Source organism: Herpailurus yagouaroundi, unplaced genomic scaffold, assembly GCF_014898765.1.
Source record: "Herpailurus yagouaroundi ecotype Mexico unplaced genomic scaffold, PumYag 67375, whole genome shotgun sequence".
Lineage (NCBI taxonomy): Eukaryota > Metazoa > Chordata > Mammalia > Carnivora > Felidae > Herpailurus > Herpailurus yagouaroundi.
This window is the reverse complement of record NW_024420192.1, coordinates 326227-353020: the sequence shown is the minus strand read 5'-3', so window position 1 is coordinate 353020 and position 26794 is coordinate 326227. Positions and strand designations below refer to the sequence as shown.

Genomic DNA, 26794 nt, shown 5'->3' with positions numbered 1-26794 from the left:
TTTGCATTACAGCAGAGGGTACTTCAGACCTTTCAGGTGCTTAATTGTAGTCATGGTCCTGTCTGTTAGTTTAGGATCTCATATCTTTCAACTCCCTTTGTATTATCTTTGGGACTGTTAAAGTGCTGAGTTGCAGCTGTGGTCCCTTTTCTTAGTCTAGGGTCCTATCCCTTGCTACTCACTGCATTACCTGGGAGTGGATTTGGGACTAGTAATGTGCTCATTTGCAATTGTGGTCCCTTTGGTTAGTCTGGGGTCCCATGTCCTCCAACTCCTTCTGCATACAGCAGAGGCTACTTGGGACTCTTAATATGTTTAATTTTAGCTGTGGTCCCAGTAGTTTAGGATCCTTTGTATTACCTTTGTATTATCAGATGGTATTTGGGACTAAAAAATGCTTAATTGCATCTCTGGTCCCTTCTGTTATAGGATCCCAATGTTGTCCAACTCCCTGTGCATTACAGCAGAGGTCATTGGGGCTGTTAGTGGGTTTAACTGTAGCTGTGGTCCCTTCTGTTAGTCTAGTATCCCAAGCCCTCCAACTGCCTTTGTGTTACCTGGGAGTGTATTTGGGACTCTAAGTTGCTTAACTGCAGCTGTTGTCTCTTCTGTTAGTAGTTTCCCATGCCCTCCTATTATCTTTACGTTATAACAGAGGGTCCTTGGGATTGTTAAAGTGCTTAATTGCTGTTGTAGTCCCTTCTGTAATTCCAGGGTCCCATCCCCTCCTACTCTGTTTACCTGAGAGGATTTTTGGGACTGTTAAAAGAGACCACATAATTAAATTAGTATAGTTTCCCATGCCCTCCTATTCTCTTTGCATTACAACAGATGGTACTTGGGATTGTTAAAGTGCTTAACTGCAGGTGGGGTCCCCTCTGTTAGTCTAGGATCTCTTGTCCTTCCCCCTTTACATTACCGGGAGCAGATTTGGGAATGTTAACATGCTTATTAATTACAGTTGTTGTCCCTTCTGTTAATCTAGTTTCCAGTCCCTTCCAACTGGTTTTCCATTTCCTAGTAACAGATTTGGGACAATTAATATGCTCATGTGCAGCTGTGGTCCCTTCTGTTAGTCTAGCATTCCATGCCCTCTAACTCCCTTTCCATCATAGCAGAGGATATTTGGGACTTTTAATGGCTTAATTGCAGCCCTGGTCCCTTCTGTTAGTCTAGGATCCCATGTTCTCCAACTCACTTTGCATTACCTGAGAATGTATTTGGGACTGTTTAAATGCTCTATTGGAGCTGTGGTCCCTTTTGTGTGTCTAGTTTCCCATGCCCTCCTACTCTTTTGCATTATAGCATTGGATACTTGGGGCTGTTAAAGTACTTAATTCCTGGTGTAGTCACTTTTGTTGATTTAGGATCCCATCCCCTTCTACTCCCTTTACATTATCTGGGAGGATTTGGGGGACTTTTAAAGTACTCATTTGCAGCTGCGGGTCTCTTTTGTTAGTCTAGGATCCGATGTCCTCCAACTCCCGTTGCATTATAGCAGATAGTGCTTGGGACTGTAAATGTGCATTACATACAGGTGTGGCCCATTTTGCTGGTCATGACCACCTCTTCCCTTTATATTACCTGGGATCAGATTTGGTACTGAAAGGTGCTTAATTGCAGCCACTGTTCCCTTCTGATTAGGATCCCACACCTCCATCTCTATTTGCATTACAGCAGGGCGTACTTGGGCCTTTCGCATGCTCTGTTGCAGCTGTGGTACCTTCTGTTTTGTAGGATCCCATGCCCATCATCTCCTTTTTACATTATCTGGGAGTGTATTTGGAACTTATAAAGTACTTAATTTTAGCTGTGGTTCCTTCTGTTCATATACTTTTCCATGCCCTCCTACTGTCTTTGCATTATAGCAGAGGGTACTTGGAACTGTTAAAGTGCTTCATTGCAGCTGTGTCACTTTTGTAATTTAGGACCCATGACTTCCCAGCCCCTTTACATTACCTAGAAAGGCATCTGGGACTGTTAAGGTGCTAACTGCAGCTGTGGTCCCTTCTGTTAGTCTAGGATCCCATTCTCTTGTACTCCCTTTGCAATACTTGGGGAAGGTTTTTTGGGACCATTAAAGGGCGCTGTTGCAGGTGTGGTCCTTTCTCCTACTCTGAGATCCATGCCCTTCAAACTTTGGGTTACTGCTGAGGGCACTTGGTACTATGAATGTGCTCAAATGCAGATTTGGTCCCTTTTCTTAGTCTCAGATCTCATGCCTTCCAACTCCTTGTACATTATCAGAGAGGGTGCTTGGGACAGTTTTTATGCTCTATGATTTCATCCCTTGCCCCTCGCCCTGCAACTTAACTCCCTTTGCATTACCACAGAAGGTACTGGAGACTGTTCAGGTGTATCTCATTCTCTGACCCCCTGTTAGCATTATAGTAAGGGGTGCTGAATACCAAAACCCCCTTTTTTTTGCATTGTTAATGTGCATAATTGCATTTGTTCATCTTTCTCTGCAGTAGATAAGATTTCACTAACTTCCCTTGTATTCAGCAGTGAATGCCCTTTATTCAAGACCTTTGTACTACAATAAAGTGAACCATGGTAATTGACCACACTGTCATTCATTTAAGTCCCCCGTACTCTCTGTATTAATTACTTTAGTTATTTTTTGGGGGGATTATTTGTAGCAAAATTCCAGTGTTTATGGTCCTTCACTTTTAACTAATTTCCCACCCTTTTTGTATTGCATCAGGGGATGTTAGTATCTCAAAGTATTTTTCTTAGGACTCTAAATGTGCATATATCCTCTTGATAAGCTAATATCTTTATTTCTTAGTATTATAGCAGGGGGTACTAACCACCTAAGGTCCTTCTTTTGGACAGTTAATGTGCCAGATTGCACATCCCCAAATTGGGGATCCCATCCCCATCACACCTTCTCTGTGTCAGGCGTGCTGACCAACTATAACTGCTTCTCCTTTATAGTTTAAATGTGCATAATTACAGTAACCAATGGTCCCTTATGTTAGAATGGGATCTCATTTCCTTGCCCAATTTACATTACTGTGGGGGCTTCTGACTAGCCAAGAGTCACTCTCTTGGACTGTTAATGTGCATACTTAAATTCACTCTTATACCTAGATAAGGATTCTCCCCATACTATTTATATTCCAGCAAGAGGTGCCTACTACTTAAGGTTTTACACACTAATGCAGTTAATGTGCACAGCCTTTGTTGTCTTGTGCATACTCAGTTGTCCACAACTGTACCTTTTAGTTCAAGACTCCTGCAATTACTGAAGCAGAAATGACTGACCACCTTAAAGCCTTTCTCTTGGGACTCTGGATGTGTGTAGTATTGGTTGTCCACTGTCCTTTGAGTTAACTTGGGTCCCTGAGTCTTTTCACAGCCTCTAAGCTTTACTTTATGGGGTACTTTCCATTTAAGGCCCCTTTCTCAAACTGTTAATGTGCATAATGACCATTACATTGGGATTCTTCCCCTTTACACTCCCTTTGAAGTACTGCAGGGAATTCTGACCCATAAGGTTCCGTTTCATGGCCTGTTAAGATGCATGTTATATTTATCTGGGTTCTTATGTACTAGAGAAGAAAACCTCTCTCCACTCCCTGTATCTTCAAGCAGGGAGTGCCCACTGTACAAGACCATGCCCTGTACAAGACTGTTGAGCAGTCAAGGAAGACAATTGTAATTGACCACAGCCATGCACCATGGACATTAATGTGCATAATTGCACAGGCTCATCCTGTTTGAATAAGATACTACCTTCTCAGACCCCAGAAGGGGTACTGATCATTAAGACCTTTTTTTCATGCCTTGTGATTATGCATAATTGCATTTGTACATTTTTCTGTACACCAAATAAGGACACCCCTCTCCCCACTCCCTTTATCTTTAGCAAGGAGTGCCCATTATTTTAAGATCCTTGTATCTGTACAAGATACATGGTTTTAGTTGATCATACCATGTCTGTTGGACATTAATGTACATAATTGCAACTTAGTTCATCCTACTCTGTTGTATGTCATTTGCTGTATGCTAGGGTTGCTGATCCCTAACTTATCCTGTTAATGTGCATAATTGCATTAGTCTGGGTTCTTGTGCACTAGATGAGGACATCCTCCACCCCTACTTCTATGCCTTCCAGTAGGTGGTGCCCACTGCTGTGACATTTACATTTGGATGGTTAATGTGCAGAATTGTAGTTTGCACAACCCTATCACTTTCAAAACTAACGTATCTGCTTTGCACTGCTGCAGGGGATACTGTTTTCTCCCCAAGTTCTTTCTAGTAAACCATTAATATTCATAATTGAAGTAGTTATACACCCTCAGCTTCCCTTTGCAGTACAGCAGTGTGTACTGATCAACCAAGGCCCTCTTTTGGAGTGGTAATATGTGCAATTGCATTTTTTTCCTATTTTGTGCACTCAGTAAGGATCCTGCCTACTTCCTTACCAGGTTCAGCAGGTAGTGTCCACTACTTAAGACTCTTCACTTGAAAAGTTCATGTGCATAAATGCAGTTTGCTAAGTGTGTCTTATACTAGAACCCCTCTTTGCTTTGGAGTAAGGAGATGTTATTTACCTAATGCCCTTTCTTTTAGACTCTAATGTGCATAATTGCAATTGTCCATCTTTTCTGTTGGACTAGGGTTGCATTCCCTCAAACCCCCTTTGTATCAGGGGTGTGTTAACAATAAATGAGCTCTTCTCTTGAGATTATAATTGTACAGACTTGTATGTGTCTGTGGATTTGTGTAGTGTGAAAGGACGCCCTATGCATTTACCACTATCTTTGGATTGCTGCTGAGGAGTGCTATCATGACCTCAGCTCTTGGACAATTAATGTGCACCACTAGCAATGATGGGACCTCTGTACCCGCTTTGTATACATCAGGGGTACTAAGGCCCCTTTCTTGGACTGTCAATGTGCAATTGTCTATGTTCCCTTCTGTTAAATTTAGGATAACATTCCCTTAAACCCCCTTTGCATTAATGCAGGGGTTGCTGACCACACAAAACTCTATTAGTTTAGAGTTATTAAACTATTAGTGGGCACAATGGCAATTAGTGGGACTATTAGTGGGCACAATGGCAATTAGCAATGGGTTTTTCCTCCCTGGCCTTGTTAGGCAAACACTCCCAGCCCCAATTTCCCTTGGCATAATAAAGTATAAACATGGCAGTATGCTGTGAACTTGTCCATCAAATAGTACCCCATACTCCCTCTCCTTTTGTATTGCTTCTATGTATAAAATTCCAAGTAGTCATGATCTTCCCCTTCCTTCCCTCTTCCCACCCCTTGCTCACCCTTGGACCCATCCAAGGTGCATAAGCACCATTCTCACAATTTCAGGTGTTCATGTATTGGGCCACTAAATAAGATTGTGTTCCTTTTTCCCTCCCAACGCCACCCTGCCCCTTTTGCATTATTGCTGGGGAATGTTGACTGGGCAAGGCCCTTTCTCTTGGATTTAAAACATTAACAATCCCAGATGTCATTGCATTACTCACTTTGTATTGCTGTAATGCCTCAGTTGCACTATCCTTGGTCCCTCCCATCAGACATGGACCCCTCCACTTCTTTGCATTGCTTCTGAGTAATGCTGAGTACCCAAAGTCTCTTCTGTGTTATTAACACAGTACTGATTGTCCCATTTTTTCAGGTCATCAGCCCAAGATTTTCCTACCATTTTGATGTGTTTGTGCAGTGTTGACTACCCAAAGCAGGCCTGAATTAGGTGGATGGACCTTCACTCCTTTGTCTGCATTTGTTAATAATCCCAATTCCAGTTGTTACATTCTGGGATAGGAACCATCCCTGACCATTTCTGTTACTGCTTCACTGAGCAAAATGCTCAAGGCAAGTCAGGCCTAGAAAAGATTGCCACCTTTTATTTTAGATTTCCAGTATAAGTATCAGTTGAAAATTGTCTCCCCAGGAAGAAAGATTAGCATTGTGTGTGTATTCTTCTTTCCAGAGCAGATTGCCTGGCCAAGAATTTCGCTTCTCCTCTTGTATATTGCTATTGTACTGTGCCAGTTGCCAGCGTACAATTAAAAAAAAAATACTGTTTGCAAGGTGGAATTGTAAACCTGGTCATTGAATTTTGAGGTCCAAAAACCCATTTATACCATGTACCTGATGACCAGTGTCTCTCATTTTACTAAGGGTGCTGGGTCTGTGGATAGACCACTGTGACTCTTGCTATTTTGGTATTCCCAAAAGACTTCTAGAGTGGAACTCTTAAGACCAATATCTTTGGGTTCTACCACCATTTTAAAACCCATTATTTATTTGGGCTTTACCACTGTTCACTTTTAGAAAAACTACCTAAACATTCTAATCCTTAAATTTCTTCATCTGAAGCATCTACCACCCCTTACTTATTTCAAGAAGATTGCTGTAAAAGAATGAAATGAGAGAACATATGCTGAGGCACTTTTGAAAACCATAATTCATCTTACTTGATTAATCTATTACATAAATAAAATGCACACTATTTAAATCTGCTAATTTAAACTAGCCTGAAGCACTACACTGAAGTGAGGGATTAGAAATGATGGGTCCAATTTCCCTGTTTTAGATTGAAAAATAAGCCAAGATCTAATCATTCTTCTGGACATGAATTTCAACAGCTGCTTGGTAAAATGAATAATATCCTAGTCTCTAGTGTGCAGGGTGTGGCAGATAAGTGTTTAATATGGAACTCCTGAAGCAAATAACTAGTGGTCACAACAGCAGTTCTTTGTAATCACTGAAAAAGGATACTATTCCTCTGACAAGGATGTCAAAAGATCGGCCCAGCTCAGGGTGCAGTATGCACTACTAGCTCCTTGGACAGCTGTAAGAAGAGTCTCTGGCTCTTTAGAATACTGTAAGTACTACTTTGTAGCTATTAAGTAATCTTTTCCATGTTCTATTTTCTTTCTCTTAAATGCTAGTCGTAGAAAAGTCAGAGGGTCTCCTTCCTTGTTCCTGTCTCATCTGCAATTATATATATAATATATATATATATCACCATATGAGTTAACCAACAGAAATATTGTATACCCCACTCTATGCTAGTTTACACTGAAGTGAGGGGTAGAAATGATGTAGTCCTATATAATCTCATTTCTGCGATGGTTGTATTTCTGGGAAGCTAATATAAGCACACTTGAAATACCTTTAGGGAATGATAATCAAGTGCTGTGTGGTGTGAATTGTAAGTTACAGTTTTAAAAAGGGAGCCCACTAGGCTTTGAAGTTAGTTGGATCAACTTAAAGAGGGAGGTGGGTTTACTTTTTCTCTTTGGTCTACGATATGATTAATATTGCAGCCATATGTGTAGTCCAGTTGGTTTATTTTAGTGTCATTTTGTTTTTACCTCTTTTAGAGGTATGAAAAGTGATTAAAGAGACAAGACCTAGCTTGTTGTGTTTGGCTATATGCCAAGGCTGGGGAATTGTTGATTGTCAAATCTCATTATAAGCTTGAACTTTTCAAGGTTCAGGGATTGGGGGTATAAATCTGATACGTTGGCATTTTGTACCTTTTTATTCTATCTCTGCCCCAAAACATGAGAGTAGTGATGCCTTTTTAGTTTGAGATATTTGTAGAACCTTCTTTGCAAGAAGGCAATGGAGAAATGTAAGTTTTATAAGAAAACCATGACATTGCCCACTTTTATGAAGTTAAATATACCATTTCCCCTTCCCCTTTTCTCAGCAGATGTTTTGATAAGCTAAAAAGCTTAGCCTCCCTGGTATGAAACAAACTGAAAAAGGTCCAGCTGAAAAAAAATATTAACATCAAATTCGAAACTTTTGTGCATACCCATGCATCCTGGCAGGAGCAAGAAGAACCATACTAATGAGTGGAGCTTCTCTTACTGCTCATTTTAATTCCTATCCATAGTTCCTCATGGCTTGTTTTCCACCGATGCCTAAAGACATCCCCCAGTCTGACTGGTAGTAGTATACAAATGATTCTGAGCCACCTTGGAAATGTGGTCTATGCCATGTTTTTCAAACTGAAGTAATTAGTCAGGATAAAATGCGTTTTAAAGGAACAAAATTTCTTGAGATCCTAAAGAATATATGTTTTGAGAAACAGTGACTTAACAAGGTTATTTGAAATGTAAACGTATTTTCCAATTTTAAAATATCTTTATTAAAGGTATATGATGTTTTATATAATTTATGTAGGATTTGGGGATCCCTGAGAATATATCCACAAACCCCCAGGGTTCTTATCACCCCAATTTGAGAAACACTGGTCTATGCTTGAGACCTTTTTTTGTTGCTAATAAAATTATTCAACATTGATATACAACTATAAATATTTATTGGAATTTGTTTTAAAGGGATCAATTCTGAGCTGGTTCTATACCCCCACTGAAGAGGAAGGATGGATCAATTTTAAGTGGATTGAAGCCTGCACTAGACAGCATCCAAAGGTGAATCTTGGATATTATATTATATTATAGTTATAGTATAATTAATTATATTATATTTCAATTCATTGCTTGAAATAAAGTCTCTAGCATTTATAAAATGGGATGCTCTGAAAATGTGGGCATCTTCAAAATTGATATAATCTTTGTGTTAACTCAACATACTTATTGGGTTATACACTGGAATAAATAACAAAACCATAGATACAATTCCTGTCAACAAGGATGCTAAAATGAGCAAATAATTATGCTGTTGGGCAATTTGATGAGTAGCATAAACATGTTGGGAAGTTCTGTGGGGCACAGAGGAAGAAGAGTGAAAGAAACACTCTTATTGAGCAAAGTGATGGCAAGAGGAAAATGCAAAGTATGACTAGGGAGCACTTTGATCAGTTTACTCGGGATATGTAGGCTAAAGGCTTACAGACACAACTTCAGTATTTCTTGCTTTTTGCAAGTGTATTTTAATGAAGCACATGTTTTCTTAGATAGAGTCACTTTTTTCATGAGTTTGGGGACAGAAGGAATGAGATGCTGGCAAATTTATGAAAAAGTTCAGAAGTGGGAATAGGAACATCTAGCCTTTGGTCCTGGTCCTTGGATAAAATCACCATCTGTCTCAACTTCAGTCTAGGGATGGCTGATAAATTAAGACAGAGACTTGAATCGAATGTCTCAATCCCTGAAAATGACATTTTGTCATTTGCAAAATTGGAAGGCACTTAAGGTTTTTTGGGGGCATTTCTCTAAGTGGTTATTGTGATTTCATTTCTGACTTTCTTTCTTATAGAACCTTAATATATAGGATTGGAGGAAGTTTTCTGATCCTTGTTTTGTGCATCTTTTCCCAAATACCCCTTTAGTTTTTCTAACTTTCTACAACTTATCTACCCATTTCTCTAACCACCTCCCTAAATTGTAGGAAAACATAAGACCTAGGGCTGCTATGATTAAGCATTCATAATTTTTTTTCAGGATATCGGCCCTGGTTAGCAAATGTACACCTGCATGGGAGTTTGACTTGAAGTAAATAATTTAAAAAGTTAATCTGTGGTGTCTGCTAAAATGTTCTTATTTGTGAAAGTGTTCTGGGAATTTACCATATTAAAGAGAAGAAAATTGATATCTGAACTGAGGTAACTGTTCCCCCAAACCTTATAAACTTGGTTGGTGACAGAGTATTGATGGTGTATGGTTAAACAGAGCTAATGCCTTCCTCTGTCTCAAGCCTTGCAGATTGGATTGGAAGAAAGCTTGATATTCTCAGTACCATAGTTTTGGCATAGACAAATGGCACTTAACACTGGTTTCCCTCAAAATCCAACTCAAGTTGAATCTTAAGTATTTGTTTGAGACTTAGCTGACCCAATGAATTTAACAAGTTAAACTTCAATGGCCATGCACAGTTATATATCATTATATTGATGATATTATGTTGACTTTTTATTGGTGATTTAGGTTTTACTGGATTGCTTTTCCTTGATCTCTCCAAATTAGAGTACTGAGACATCGAATGTTAGGCTCCTTGTGCTCCCTGTGCAAATGAATTTGTTGAAGAACTCTATCCTTCATTCTGATGACTACGTTGGAAATGAGCTTTTGATTTCTTCATGATAGGATGAGAGATTGAAGCAAATTTTAAATTTGGCCAGTGCTAGATTTCTTAGATGTTGGGTAGACTTATTATTTTGTTTGACCAACTAGAATGCTATTCTAGTTTCCCCAGAAATGTTAGAGGCTATGCAGCAGATCCAAGTAATACTTTCTTATTGCATAAAATATGTAACTGAATGTTTGTAACAGTTTGGAAGTAAGGATATTGCTGGGAGATCAGTGTACATTACCATGTCTCATAAAATTTCTAGGTTACCTTATCCATAGGGGTGAAAACTTTTGTCATACTCTATTTTTACATTACTGGACTCATTACCAAATACCTAGGTTATTTTAATTCATAGCTTTGAAAACTTATGGCATACTATATTTTTTGTTCGTTAGTATGCTTGCCATTGTTTAGCATTGGTATGCAATTATTCTATGATCTATATACCATTAGAATTTTTTAGCCTTACATGTTTCCCTGACTGAAAACTGTCTATAACTCACTGCCTTCGTTTTGTAATGGATTGACTGGGTCCTTCCATAAAGTCTGATGAACAAGAACAAGAGTTTAATTGCTAATTTTAATAACTTTGACATTGTGGATTCTTCATATTTGGGCCTCATATGTTTCAACTTTAAAACTAAGTACAATTAAATCCTTATAAACAGAAAAGAAAAAGCAAGTCTTTAGGCCAGATTTGCCAACAATGATGATACCTACTGGAGCAAAATCTGGAACACAGAATTACCAGTTCTCAGGTCCATTTTGCACTTGCTTTAAAAAAAACATGTTGTATGGAAACCAATTTGACAACAAATTTCATATTAAAAAATAAATAAAACAAAACAAAAACCCTGCGATTTTTAAGCCTTCAGCATCTGGTTGGAAGATTTAAAAGAAAAAAAAACTTGCTTATTTTAGAGGTTTACAGAATGGTTTTGAAGATAGTACAGAGGGAGTTTCTGTATACCCCACACCCATTTTTCCTTACTATTAACATGTTATAGTGCTGTGATACATTTGTCACAATTAGTGAACCAGTATTGCTACATTATTATTAACTAAAGTCCATACTTTATTTACATTTCCTCAGTTTTTCTTTAATGCTTTTTTAATGTTACAGGATCCCATCCAAGATACCACATTTTATCTAGTAGTCATGTCTTCCTTAGGCTCCTCTTAGTTATGATAATTTCTCAGACTTTATTTTTTGATAGCCTTGACAATTTTGAGGACTAACGGTCAAGTATTCTGTAAAATGTCCCTTTATTGGATTTGTCTGATGTTCTTCTCATGACAAGACTCAGCATGAGTTTTTGGGTGGAAGACTACAGAAATAGATTGCCATTTTTACTTCTTGAGTACATACTATCAATATGACGTATCATTGTTGATATTGATCCTTATCACTTGGCTAAGGTACTGTTTGCCAAGTTTCTCCACTTAACATATAAAATTATTTTTTCCCTGAGGCTCCTGGGTGGCTCAGTTGGTTGAACATCTGACTTTTGATATTGGCTCAGGTCTTGATCTCAAGGTCATGGGATTGAGCCCCACATTGGGCTTGGTGCTGAGTGCGAAACCTGCTTGTGATTCTCTCCCTCTGTCTCTGCCTCTCTCCTACTCATGCTCACACTCTCACTCACATACGCTCTCTCTCACAAAATAAATAAACATTAAAAAAAATTACTTTTTCCCTTATCATAGTGTATTTGAAAGGAACTCACTATATGCTTAAAGAATGGGGAGTTTTGCTCCACCTCTTTGATGGTCAAGTATCTACATAAATTATTTGGAATTCTTCTGCATAGAAAATGTATATTTTCTCCTCCAGTTTATGTATTTATTTAATAGTTCGGGGCGCCTGGGTGGCGCAGTCGGTTAAGCGTCCGACTTCAGCCAGGTCACGATCTCGCGGTCCGTGAGTTCGAGCCCCGCGTCGGGCTCTGGGCTGATGGCTCAGAGCCTGGAGCCTGTTTCCGATTCTGTGTCTCCCTCTCTCTCTGCCCCTCCCCTGTTCATGCTCTGTCTCTCTCTGTCCCAAAAATAAATAAACGTTGAAAAAAAATAAAAAAAAAATAGTTCACATATACCAATATGGACTCATGAATATTTATTTTATATGCTGGATAATGATTCACTATTACTTATTTTGGTTCATATTGTTTCAGCTTTGGCCAGTGGGAGTTCTTTCAGTTGGTTCCTTGAATATAACCCCATCCTTGTGAGTTTTTGTTTTTTGTTTGAGCTCTTTCTGGCACTACAAGATGCTGCAGGCTCATGTGTATGTCTCTCATCCCAGAATCTACCATTTCTCCAATGAGTTCTATTCTTTTTATTGGAGAGCAGTATTAGAAATTGAGATGTGGGTGCTATGTGTGCTCATTGCTACTGGGGTGTTATTGCTTCTATACCTTCTGAATTGATAAGAGCAAAAAGATATATATATATATATATATGCATATTAACTCATGTATATGTACATATCTATTAGTATTTATATGTGTAATAATCTCTAGTTTCAGCTGAACATGGGTTTATACAGAGATTTCCAACTATAGCCCATTATCCCATGAATCATTATAGTCTCCTCTCGTGCATTATCTGTTACTTTCTACTCCAACAGCCTGGCTTGGTTAGATTTTTTTTTTTTTTTTTTTTTTTTTTTTTTTTTAATGTTCATGTTAGGGTAGGTGAGTACATTGACAGTTGCCTCTATGGTTGAGTTTAGGGAGAGTTTAGCTATAGGTTGATTACAAGTTTCTGAAATTAATTATGACTGTTCTACCCTAAATATTTCTCTAAGTTTTGAAACTTACAATAGGTTGCAGAAACAAACCTTTCTTAACAACTAGGCTCTATCCCAATTTCCACATTTTGCACCTCATTTTCAGGTTAAATTACTCTAATAAAGTTAGGTAATCTGTTTCTTGGGTATGCATTTATTTTCTCAGTATTTTTTTTTGTGATTAGCTATAGTACCTTGAGAACACTAGAGGCGGGGAGGGAAGAGAAGGATATGTTCCTATGTGAGGTAGAGAAAATCCATTTAGTGACCTCCAGCTAGCTCTCCAAAGTACCTACATAAGACCCAACGAGTAGATTTTTTTCCTGGCAATTTGTAACCCAAATGCAATTTTCAACATTGTAATTTTACTGAATTTTGTTCAAGCTAATTGGTGTGCTAATTTTTAAGTGTTCTGATTGATGTGTCACTTGTATTGCATATGGAGTAGTAACATGTTAATTTGTATTGGGCATAATTTTTATATTTTATGTTAGATATTTGAGACACTGTTTCTGAAATCTGTACAAGTTTGACAGTAGGGAGCTCTTGTCTCAATTTTTTCCTCTTTCCCCTCCAACATTTATTATGAACATTTTCAGAAAAGTTGAAAAATTTGTTTAGTGAACACCAATATACTCACCACTTAGATTCTACAATTATCATTTTGCTCTATTTGATTAAACTTTTCTTTAAAAAATTCATATGCCCCTTCTGAGTTCATGGAAATAATTTTTAAGCTAAAGAGCATGAAAAAAATAAGAGTAAAGTCTTTGTGCTTAGATCGATAATAAAACTGTAAAACACAGCAAGTATACAAAGTAATAGTATATAAATGGCTACTAAAATGTGAAAATGTTACTATTATCGTATTGCTTCTTTGCAGCATGGCATGTCTTTTCTCTCATGTGCTGTTAATACCCCTAACCAAATTATTACCCTTTTCAAGCTGCTGCAAAATCTTGTTATAGCACATAGCAGTGCTATTTGTCTTTCATTTGGCACAATACTCATTTATATATTGATTTCCTCTGTCCTTTTCTTTAAACTCCAGGCAACAAAAGTAGTACCACTTGCCACTAATTTGGCACTGGAATTTTTCCATTTAAAGGTAGTCATCTAAATGATCTAGACTATTTTTATGGTGAAATATAAATGTGGTAAAAAATTTTGTAGAAGTCTCCTATACCCCTGAGTATCCTTGCTCATACCCCACAGGCAAAAGACCTCTGAATTGAGAGATAACCTGGGTTTAAGTACCACTTGGCCACCTACTAACTAGTTGTATAACATTGATGGAATTTCATCTCCAGGGCTCCCAGTTTCCTTATTTAGGGAATGAAAATGTCCAATTACATGATCAATAATACCCCTTCTAGCTGTGATGATTCTGTGACTTGGCTAGTGTTGGAGTACTTGAACCAGTTGGCAGGCTATGACACTAGGGTTTTAGGTCTAAAGTACGTTGACGTTTTGTTGAGCTATGAGATGACAGATTGAGAGTCTTAAAATTCTTGTCAATGAGTATTGAATCCTAAAATATGTTTTTTTTTTTTGTTTTGCTTTTTTCTTTTTTACCAGTTCCAAAATGTAATCACTTTCTCTGGCTTTAGCTTCCCTTTGATGGAAAGGGAATGCTTCTTGAACATGTCATCAGTGTAAAAACAAAACTAGAAGGCTTTGGTCTAATGTAGCCATACTCAGTAAATATGGTTCAGAGTGGATCAGAGATCTGGAGAGATTGGACTAGTCATTTCCTTTTAGGTATCTTAACTGGGGTGTGTATAAATGAATTTGTATTTCAATCCATTAATTTAAAAATTCTTTGAGTAAATTTACTTGTACATGGAATGCCCATTTACCATCATTAATGGGGTTTCAAGAAGGAGCAGAATAAATATGTATAGATATACATGAATTGCCATGTTTAACTGGAGGCCTGTATTAGGGGATAAAGTATCTAATCTTAAGGATGGGAAAGGATGTTGCCAAGAGATTTTGAAGCCTATTCGCCTATTCTGCTCATATTGAGAAAGAACATCATAGAACACTGGTTTGGTTTCACTGGATATCTTATCTAGGGAGTAGAGCTGAATAAGTGATCTTTTACATACTAATTTGTTTGATATTGATATAAAGGTACTTATCATATAGTAATTCCTGATCAGGAATCTGGAAGCCATACCTGGTGCTTTCCACACCATACCATACAAAGTGCTTTGTTTTTATTGTTGGATTTCTCAACAGTTTTGGTGTCTTCCTGAGTCCTGTCTTTCTTCTCAAGGACGTTCTGAGCATGTGAAACCTGAGGACTGCAAGTAGCTCTAAGCAGCTTCACATTCAGCAGATCTTTCCTTTTGAGAATCTGGATAAACTCCAAATAATCTAAGATGATGGCTTGCAGGCCACCTGGAAAAAAAAAAAGGTAGTTTGGGGAGCTCATCATTATGGGAATTCTGTCTTTGGCTTTATGGACTTTAACTTCTTGCAGCTCTGCTTTTAAAACAGAACATGAGCCAGTTTTTTTTTTTAAATCAATTCCTACATTTTTTTTGGTCATATACACATATTTTGACTTTACAGATGAGTGTGGCCTATTATTTCATTTATCCCTCCAGAGCTAAGCTCCAGTGAGGTCTATAAGGGCAAGCATACTTGATCCCCATTTCAAAAACAAAGAATGAGAGACGCAAAACAATAAATCACTTCTTTTTGCATATCATAGCTACTTAGTAGGAAAGATAGAACAAACCTATCCATTCTGATTAGCAAGCCTTGAAATTGAAATTTCCACATTCCTTTGACAGACTAGTAGGTAAGTGTTGAGTATTTGTTGATGCATAGTACCAACTTGATATGTGTCCTAGCCCTGTTTTGGCAGTCCCAATTCCATTGCCACTGTCATTCCCTTGTTTTAAAAAGTTGAGAATTTGTTAATTTGAAGAACCATAAAATTGCTGAAAGGTAGAATAACAGAGATCCAAGGGCCTGTGTAAGCTATTTACTGGATTCCTAGCTTTCCGTATCTTGTTTTTCCTTTTGCATAGATATGCTTAGATGTTGTTATAACAGGTGTTTTATATGCCTGTAACCATTATTGATTTCTCTGAATATCCTGGGATTCTGGTGGTGCCCCATTTATATGAGCTGTTCAAGAAAATGTACTATGTGGATTGAGTAGAAAACAGTTTTGTTTACCTTGGCATTGTTACAGTATGTTAATACTTGATATAAAAATTAAAAGATGGAAATGCTATATAAAACTAGATGGAGAGGCACTTTGATTGAGGTAGATTGCTCAGTTCTTAAAATAGTGCTTTATAAAAGCCTGAGGCAATGTGAAGAATTCTTAAAGAACTCAGAGTCAGATCACATGGGAGTTTTTCTAAGTGACTCGATGGCTCACTTGGTTGAGAAAACCTTACCTCTCTTACTTTCAAGCCCTTGATTTCTTGAAGCCCATCCTATTTTATGATGAGAATAACAAGGTATTAATAATACACCCTAGAGAAATGCTCATCAATGGATACTGTAGAATAAAGCACGGTATGGGAATTTGGGTAGTTACTCAGTTTTAAATTGCTCTTGGAGATGAAGGGAAATGCAAGGAATGGAACTGGAATGAATAGAAGCATTTGCATGTTGTTAGGCTGGTAGGTAGGATATGGAGTGCTTCACAGTTTTAAATTTTCACCCCTCAATCCATCTGAAGAAAAAGGCAGACAAGGTTTAATTTAATGACTAATTGCTAATTGGGACAGACTTTTCCAGTGTTCTGCATTTCAGTAACTTATTTTTCTTTTATCTCTTCTCCAGATCTTCCTCTGAAGAATAGGCTTGTTGCTCTACAGTGTTAGTGACCCATTCCCTTTGACGATCCCTAGGTGGAGATGGGGCATGAGGATCCTCCAGGGGAAAAGCTCACTATCACTGGGCAACAACCCTAGGCTAGGAGGCTTTACCAAGATTCTTTCCTGAGCCCAGGTAGGAAGTCTCACAACAACCGCCACACATCAGAGGTGGGTAAGTTGTCCCTAAAAGCATAAGTAGCTTTTAATTTTGATCTTGTTTTACGTTGCACTTAGTTTTCCATTAAGATTTTTTCCATTATTATCAACTGTGTATGTTTTGGTCAAAACAGCTTCCTAACTAACCTGGGAAGCAACTGGGTGTGAGATGGTTGAAAATAATGTGAAGACAGTAGTAGGCTGCATGAGTTAGGATGTTTAGGGTAGGACTAGTGTGTGGTAGAGGCTTATAGTTAAATTGTTCTTTTTTTTTAAATGTTTATTTTTTAGAGAGAGAGAGAGACAGAGTGCGAGCAGGGGAGGGACAGAGAGAGAGGGAGACACAGAATCCGAGGCAGGCTATAGGCATGGAGGCCGATGCGGGTCTTGAACTCACCAGCCGCAAGAACATGACCTGAGCCAAAGTTGGATGTTTAACCTACTGAGCCACCCAGGCTCCCCTAAATTCTTTCTTTAAGGAGAGCATGGGAAACAACTGCTGCATCTGCACCATTTATCATGGCATATCATCATTTTGGACCCTTTGGTCCCCAGAGTCTTTCTTGAGGCCCTATTGGGGAATCTTGACAATCATTTACATATTTCAAGATGCCTTGGGCTGTCTTTGAGATAAAATGCAAAACAAACTGTTTGCAAAGATACATAGGAGCTGTATCTTTTTATGCTGTATTTGCTGGTTGATGGAACCTGACCAGAAATGGCACAGTTATCTGTCGCCACACATCTAGGATGTAGGGTCTAAAGAACCAGGACCCTGCATACTCTAGGTTGGTGATAAGAGAAGCTGATTAGGGGGATGTAGGTTGGGAGATGGAGGTAAGGATCAGTAAGTAGTAAGCCCTGATTATATAGATTTTGTACAGATTATTCAACCAAAAGAATAAGACTGGGATTGATGGTGTTTGCAGTGATTCAGTGAGTGTTATTAGGCAAGATAGTTTCCTATTTTTGCCATAGTTTCCTATTCTGTTGAATGAAGAACGTGTGTTAGTTTTATCTCTAAAGACATAAAAACCTCAACTTTATGTTTCTAAGCTTTGTAGAGACCCGTTTCTATAGCTCATTAATTTGAATTTTCCCATAACTCTTGCCTAGTACTCAATTAATACTTCTTTATGGCATTTACATTGTTTCCCTCTCATTTTTTGTAGCTCCTGATTGTTCTCTTCTTATCTGCCAAATCATTGTATCCCCAAAACAATGCAGAGAGCAAGAAATTTGAACACATCAAAGGAAGATCAACATGCCTGGCATGCTAACATTTTAGAACAGCAGAATGAAGTAAGTCATTAGTGTTAATAGTCCTGTGAGGATCACTTTAAAGCTAATAGTTGTTTGTTCCAGGTTTGTATAGGATGAAGTATGATGGTTTAACGTGCAGGGGGTGCCAAAAGTGAGTTCCGAGGATAACCAATAACCTGTATTACCAACTAGGTTCACTGAAGCAATTCAAAGATATTACAGTCTGCATACAGTTGTGTCAGAGTAATTGAGTCTCACCTTGTCTCTTCTTTTTTATTTATTTATTTATTTATTTATTTAAAAAAAATTTTTTTTTTCAACGTTTATTTATTTTTGGGGCAGAGAGAGACAGAGCATGAACGGGGGAGGAGCAGAGAGAGAGGGAGATACAGAATCAGAAACAGGCTCCAGGCTCTGAGCCATCAGCCCAGAGCCTGATGCGGGGCTCGAACTCACGGACCACGAGATCGTGACCTGGCTGAAGTCGGACGCTTAACCGACTGCGCCACCCAGGTGCCCCTCACCTTGTCTCTTCTTATCTTCACCGCATAAATGCCTTGATACTCTTAGAGATGTAAACTATAGAAGCCTAAAACAAAAAAAAGTTTTTTTTTTCTGAAATGTTTTTTTTTTTCCTCCATGGTTCTTTCTCACCTTCTCTTGTGAAAGCATCTACTGCAGTTAAGATTTAGTGTTAAAGGAAGCCCAGTCCCTGAAGTTGCCATTATAATTGGGAAGGGTATGAAAATGAAGTCAGTTTTTTAAAGGGATGGGGAAAGGTGATGAAATAAAGTGAGGGGATTGACTAGATGCTCTCTAAGGGCCCTTTATCATAATATTCACTCATTTGTGGCATCTTATTTGGCTCTTTTGAAAATCCTTGTAAACAATTGAAACAGGATATTAAAAGGTACACATTTTGTTTAAATCTTCTGCTACTCAATAGGTGTATGGCTTTGGCAATTTAGTTTGTGGTTAGACTCGTATGTGAGGCTTAAGTGAAATCATGTATGTAAAGTGTTTAGTACAGTGTCTGGCACATGGTAAGTAAAAGGCAACCCAAGAAGTTTTGTAAGTTCATTTGACACGATACAGGTGACCATTAATACCGTCTAGTGGGAGGCAGAGTTGGCATGTTTTGATTCTATGTAAGAAATTTGTAAGGTAAAAATTTGTAAATAGAAAACATCTATATTGGTGGTGGTTGTTATAATAATTATTGTTAGTAATATAAGCAGTATTGGTACTGATGATAGCTTATATTAATTATTAATGCACTTTTTGGTTTTCTTTTGTTGTCTTCTTTTTGTGATGCTTCTCATATTCCTGTTGTGCCCCTTACTTTATCTTGTCTTTACTTCTTACCCTCTTCCTCTGAATGTCTACCTTTGCTTACCTCTTTCACTCATAAGTGTGTATTTCTTTGTCTATTTTTTTCTTGAATCTCTTTGGTTTTCCTTCTCTGTCTAAAGTGTGTCTCAGCCATTCCATGATTCTCTTGTTAGTTTCTTCTCTGTGTATCTTTGTCTCATTTTCTTGTTCCTAAGAGTTGTCTGTGCCTTGTCTTGGATGTCTCTCTCCAGTTTTTTCATTTTGTTAGTGATTCTCTTTGTTCTCCTAGATCTGGCTCTTCTTTCACTGTTCTTCCTTTTGTGTCTCTGTGTCACATGATGTGTGCTTTTTGTTCATTTCTTGTTCTGCCTATACCTCTCTTCTTGTTCTGTTGTGAACTCTGATTTTTTGTCTTCCCTTACCCTTCTTATTGGTTTCACATTTCACCTTTTTCTCATTCTGCCTTCCCTTCTACTTTTTCTACTCATTATCTCAAATTTCTGTGTCTCTTGGGCCATTTTCTCTCTATTTTGTCCTGCTTTGTCTCAGTGTCTCTTTTTCTCTCTGTTTTTTTTTCCTGCTCTGTCTCAGTGTCTCTTTTTCTCTGTTTTTTTTTTCTGCTCTGTCTCAGTGTCTCCTTGCTCTTTGTGATTTTTCCATTTCAGCATTCATCTCTGTTTTCTTGTTTCTTCTCTGCTTTTCCCCTTCTACTCACCTTTGAGTATTTCAGCCTCTTTGTGAGTCTGTGATTCCCCCTCTTTGACTTTATGCAGTCCTCTATCCTTGCATATTTTTGTGCATTTGTATGATCATGTGTGTGTCTTTGTGACAAAGGGGCTTCCTAACCCCTTCCCAATAGGTACAGTGTGTCAACTATCAAAATACACATTGCAGAGCTGTTCGTTATGCCAGGACACCCTGTGAGATGACCCAGGACCTATGATGGACAGAAAGTGGAAGGCCCATAATGGAGAGAAGGCCAAAAGTAAAAGACAGATGGTTTGAGACTTGAGACCTAAAGACAAAAATGGAAAACCTGTCTCAAGATAGGTGGAAACTTCAGGCTTGAGACCATCTAAAGTCCTGACAACCATGATGTAAAAAGGTGGCCCTTGTTGGATAGAAGACCTGACTGAGTTGGATGGAAAGTTCAAGACTTGAGTTAGATAGAAGTCCAAAGACCCAGAGTAGGAGACTGAAGGCCTAAGAATGGGGACCCATCGAAAGCCTGAGACATAAGACACCATGTCTAAGACCTGATATAAAAACTTTAGCTTGAAGATCTAAGATCCAAGGATGGAAGGCCCCAGACACACATAAAGACCCAGGACTCCAGCCTCTAGATGGACAGAAGGTCAAAGAGAGAAATCTATCTCAAGGCTAAATTAGGTGGGAAGCTAGAAGCACATGACACAGAATCCAAGAAGGATAGAAGCCCCAAGACCAAAGGAAATCCCAAGATGAGAACGCTAAACCCCAGCTTTTTTCTATTGCCATCCTTCCTACTCTTGGACATTTTCAGTTCTCCCTTGACAGTTCTTATGTTTCCATTTAAGCCCACTTTTTTGAGATGCCCTTTTAGATGTTGCCATTACCTTAAGGAAACATATCTTTACATTGGCAATATTATGCTTGGTCCAGTCTTAAGCCAATTTTTATCACAGTTTTGGGCCATTTATTGTTTGGTTTTTAAATTTCCATTTGTCTTTGCCTCCAATTCACATGAGAGAGACATATAGGTAACATTGTATTTCAGTTGTCCTTTTTCTTTAGGAGCTATAGGCTGATGAGCAAAGGCAAGCATCAGGCTGTTGTGGGAAAAAAGGTGCTAGGCTATTTAGAGAAAATGTGAAGAGATGTTCCAGGCCAGTGAGAAGAATTAGACAAGAAATACCCAGATGTGCCAGACTGTTGAAGCACTAGCCAGAAACACCTTACTTCTTTGAGCTTGGGTGAGCAGGATTCCTGGGGTTTGGGATTCCTAGTGATGGTTAAAAAACAGATGATTGGTCCTGGGACAGAGTGAGGCCCCAAGGAGGCAGTTTGAACTCCCTGCTCATAGTAGTGGCCTAATAATTTGGTAGACTGTGCCAGTACTGCTCCTGGGTTTAATACCCACCTCAAGGTTTAAAGGTGAGAGAACTTGGGACTATTTACTTAGCAGGTTTAATCCTTTCCTTGATTCCCCCCCATGAGAGAAAAAAATTTAAACAATTGAGAATATATGTGAAAGCATTGTAAAGCAGAGAAAAAAGTGCAAGGCATTCTCATTAATAGTATATCAGCAGCCATGCACAGCTGACATTTAAAGTGTACTGTCAGTTGTGAAGCATTATGTAAATCAGGGGTCATTACACCCTTTCTGTAAAGGGTCAGATGGTAAATATTTTAGGTTTTGTGAGCCATATGGTCTCTGACACATTTTTTAAAATTAACCCTTTACAAAGAAAAACTACTGTTAGCATGTGAACCAAGTAGATTTGGTCTGTGGGCCATACTATCATCCCTGATGTACATACCAGGGACTGTGTGCTGAATAATACTTGTGTGTGCCTGTCCCTGAGCTAGACACTTAAGGATGCAATAATTATTTACTATTACATCCAGGTGACCTGAAGAAAAATATGTGAATGTGCTTTGTAAACTGTAAAGCACTTAAAGATTTATGAGTTTCAGAGTTGATGAATGAATATTGACTACACAGTATGTACATTCTACTGTACATTCTACTAGACACTGTGAATACAAAGATTAAAAGAAGCCTGAATAAAGTACTTTGTCAGAAGTATGTAATACTATGAAGATATTAGGAATTGTTTGATAAATGAATAATTCATATATTTGTGGCCATCATGTTTCCGCTGCTCTGGTAATTTTAAGTAAAAGTACAGTATTCCAGGTAGCAGAAAAGCAAACACATGGAAGCTGCTTTTAAAGCATAAAATATACTGCAAACACAAGGGATTAAGCTATTGTGAAAACTTATAACATGTCACATACCATGCTAAGTGCTACAGATGTCAAAGGGAAAACAGTGTCCTCAGTAGGGAATTAAAAATGTCAGATTATGAGGTGCATATTAAAGTACTTTGTAAACTAAAGCACTGTATAGATACCAGTGTGTTACATGTTTATGAATATTATTTGCCTTTTATGGGCCAGGTATATTTTGGGTACTCTGAAATCTAAGATAATGCTTCCAAGTAATAAGAGGGGGGCTTATGTCCTAGACTATTTAGATGTAAAGAATTGGATATTGCTTGTTTTAATCAATCAAGACTTTAATGGTGATGTCAAATTAAATTATCACCAGTATATTTTACCAGGTAACAGGTAAATGTAATGATTGAGATTGCACTTGCACTTTCTAAAGTGCTATATAAATACAAGACATTAGCTGTTTTCTGTGTGAATAAAACTTTCTGTGAGATAGGCATTGTCTCCAGAAAATTCTCATTGTGTTCCTGACATCCACTATGACAAAGGTAATATAAATAGTTATAGAAACTGAGGGTTTAAATACTTGTTGAATGAATGAATGAATATCAGTTACTTACTATGTGGACTCACTATTATAGGCATTAAAGAGATACAAAGATTTATCATTTCATTGTGCTTACAGCTGAGAATAAGCCGATACATGTGTCAGCATTTTGGGAACTCTAAAGCATCATATAAGTGTAACTACTGATTTTCTGATTTGGTGCTGAGTACTGGGCTTATAAAATTATATCAGACTTATTATATTATGAAAAAAGTTGGAAAAATCTGAGGAAGAGTTCTTAACTATTAAAAACTCTGAATATAATATGCAAAGGATTAAATATCTGGTAAATGCAAAACTGGTTAATAATTGTCTATTACGTGCCAGTCTCCTTGCTAGGCATTAGGGATGTGAAGATAAACCATCTTTATTGTGTCCTGGGTAGCAGCAGATAATGTATAAAATCAATTTATAAGTCTTAAACTGCCATATATGTATAAGCAATATCTGCTGAATTAACATTGATTATTTACTCTGTCTTATCTGTGGAGACAACAAACGGGGATGCAGAAGTTATCATTATTATTGAACTTACAACAGAGATCTGTGTAAATTTACAAGCCTGCTATTCTATACAGATATAAGGAAATAACTTGGCTTAATGAATGATTACTTTCTATGAGGCTTAGAACTATGCCATGCCTTAGGATATAAAAATGATTTTATTCTTATGAGGTGTTCATAGGAAGAAATAAGGAAATCCAGTGAGAAATAAGGAAATAAGTGAGATCCAGACTAAAAGTTAACCACTACTAAGCTTATTTAATAAAAACATGGGAAAAATGGAATTGTGCCAGGAAGTATGCTAAATGCTGAACTCTGTGGAAAGATAATATCTGAATCAGAGGGTGTCCTTGCTCTCTAGCTAGACTGAAGAGATGGGAAATGTTTTTAAAAAAGAAGATGTTATAGTGCTTTATCAGTCTTTAAAATGTTGAATGCTGAAGGTGGAGGTGAATGAGATCCACCCTGCCTGGCTTAAAATTAAATGGCTCAGGTTTGATTTTAGATTCATATGATAAACTAGAGCATCTTTTATGTGGAATACATCATTCTAGGTCCTAAGAGAAGTGACATGGCTAAGTCAAAAGGGCATCAGAATACAGATTATAGATGAAGATAAGAAAACATCATTGATTTTTAAGTAGATATTTGAGTGCCTGTTTTCTGGACAGTATTATGCTAGATAAATTAGTTGAGTTGGCCTGGTCCAGAAAACCTATCGACATGCCTTAGAGATTAAAAAAAAATAGAAAAATAAGGCATGATTCTTTTAATGTTAAATGAAGACTTTTCCTAATTCTTTCTAATTTTCACTTGCTCATTGACCTAGTTTGAAGCCAGAAGACTGATAATAAGGGAGCTTAGGGTTTGTCCTTTAATTCATTACTTTAACATTCTGTTTTGATTATAGATGGATGGTTTAAGATGAGAAATAAGATAAAACAACTGGTTTTAAAAATATTTGCTTATTGGCCTGGCATAGAGTCAGGAAGCCACTTGAGCAGTACAGATTTTTTTCTAGATTTTCTGTATTTTGTAAAAATTTATTTACCCTGTATAATGTTCTCAAATGCAGAGAATGAAGAGACTTAAAGGACCTATACCAAAATGTACTTTAATCTCACTAGTTTATGGTAGAAACATAGGAACTAATTTAATAAGAGACTGCAGTTCTTTCAGTTTATTGAGCAGCTGTGATAGTAAGACACTGAGAACAAATGATCACCTTCTCTTTGGCATGTTTTATAGAGTGGGAATAAGAGAGAACTTTTCATTTATACAAACTTTGAGGAAGGTGATGTTAAATTGGAACAGATCTGGTAAGAAAGGCACTTATTTTGTCTTGGAGATGCAATAGGACAAAACAAAAACAAACAAAACAAAACAAAAAGGAATGAAATTCTTCTTTAAATGGAAGTGTCTATTTCAAGGCATTGTGTTAATTGCTAGACAGAAAACAAAAAAAGATCTTGACTGAAAGATACTTTTTAGTTAGCTTTGAGACTAGAATATAAGAGATTACTGTTCATTTCTTCATTTATTCATTCTACAAGTACATTTGAATGCCTATTATGTATAAGGCTCTTTGCTATGTTCCCAGATAGCCCGAGAGACATGAAAAAAACAAAACAAAAACAAAAAATAAATGCTTTCCTAGAGAACTTTTAAAGCTTTCTTTTGGCCCATTTTCTGGTTAGGGGCTTGGCATAGTCCGTAAATAATGTTGTGGGTTTTAATTGCTGTTCCATGTTTCTTCTACCACTCTGGCCACTACAATAAGCAGGGTTTTCTATTGAGCTTGCTCTTTAAGTTGCAGGAACTTTCTTTATAATAGGCACTTTATTTTTCCTGGCCCATCCCTAATGAAAAATGACTGTGACCGCTGCTGGACAGAAGGAGGGATGACAAACAACTAATTCCCAAATTCCAGTTTCATTGGTACCAGCATTGGGGAAACACTTATACTCTAGCCACAATTGGTTTTAAAATGCATTTACCAGTTTTGTCTGTTTTTAATTGTTTACATTTTTACATTCTGACAAATATGTGCTGCCTAAATAGATCTCTTTGAAATACATAACATAATTGGAGATGGAGACATGATTTCTCTTTTGCAATAGTATCTCAACTTAACCTTTAGAAATCTCACCATCAAAACATGTTCAAGAAAGGACTTCTTAATAGTGGAATAATATCAGTTAATTAAAATAGCTTAACAATTTTACCATGTTTAAAATTTCAGAATAATAGAAATTGGAAGTAATTGGCAAAAATTGGAGGGAATCAACAACAATCCTCAATCTAGGCCCAACTGGGTTTTGACCTTTTCTATTTTTAAATCACTCACAGAGGGTGGGATAGGAGGAAGAGTGAAAGAAAAGGTCAAACCAGTTTCTAAGGGCAGCCTGCCTGTGTTTGGTATTGGTTTTAAAAACATTACTACCTCCAAGTCTAACTAGGGGATTGCTTTTTTTAGTTTAATGCAATTCCGATCAGTAGTCCTTATTGCGATGAAGACATGGTACTTTGTCCCCCACTAATTTCTGTAAGTCTTTGAGAAACAATTTTGAGCTAGTTATCAACTAAACCTTGAGTTAGATAATTATGGGATTTGTTAATTAAATCAATGTAACCTCCATCAGAAGGTAGTTTTAAAGTCAACATTCACTGCAAAAGAGGAGGACTTTATTGTTCACAGTAATTTATATAACTTTTAGTTTACATCTGTAAATGAAGAAGGAAATAGGTGAATGGCAAAAGATAATTGGTGGAGGGAACAAAGTTGAAGACAAATTGGGTGTGATGTTTCTAGTTTTCGCTTTGTACATTTTTATTTGGGCATCAGATATATCTGAAATACTGTTTGGCCTTTAATACTGTGGTATCAGATGGATTCTGTAACACCCATATTTTCAAGTTGGGGTCGGGGAGTACATTATTGGAAATTAGACAGGAGAAAGTAACTAAAAGCCTTCCTTTCACAGTTCCTGACATCCTAAGACTACTGCTATTGATAAGAATAAGAACATACTATCATCTGAATTTTTATGGCATAAATGAAATTATGAACAAATACATTTTTAAAGGAAATGGCTTCATCTGTACCCTTCTGCCTAAAAGGGAATCTATGCCAAATGTTCCAATAAATGGGAAGATACACTTTGACTTGTGAACTGATGTGAAAATGCAGAATCTTTGATTTTTGAGTGTTTTGAAGATTGAAAAATCTTGCTCAACATGGGTGACCACCAAAAGCAATCTAAAGCTATCGACATGTCACAACTGAGACAAATTGGGGAATGTGTTGTTTAATGTGAAATAAAATGTACTGTTTTGAAAA

General features: G+C 37.4%; 1 long non-coding RNA gene across 10 annotated transcripts; it reads left to right on the top strand.

Annotated features, from left to right (window-relative positions):
• Window positions 1-34: 34 nt before the first annotated feature.
• Window positions 35-26794, top strand: LOC121024911 (uncharacterized). 10 transcript variants are annotated; one of them, XR_005787852.1, is made up of 8 exons: window positions 35-6855; window positions 8327-8419; window positions 9392-9552; window positions 14386-14582; window positions 15089-15229; window positions 16621-16827; window positions 17984-18113; window positions 19487-26794. It is a non-coding gene; the product is annotated as an uncharacterized LOC121024911 (long non-coding RNA). The 10 variants fall into 10 exon arrangements; XR_005787850.1 differs by having other exon boundaries at window positions 15052-15229; XR_005787851.1 differs by lacking the exon at window positions 9392-9552 and having other exon boundaries at window positions 15052-15229.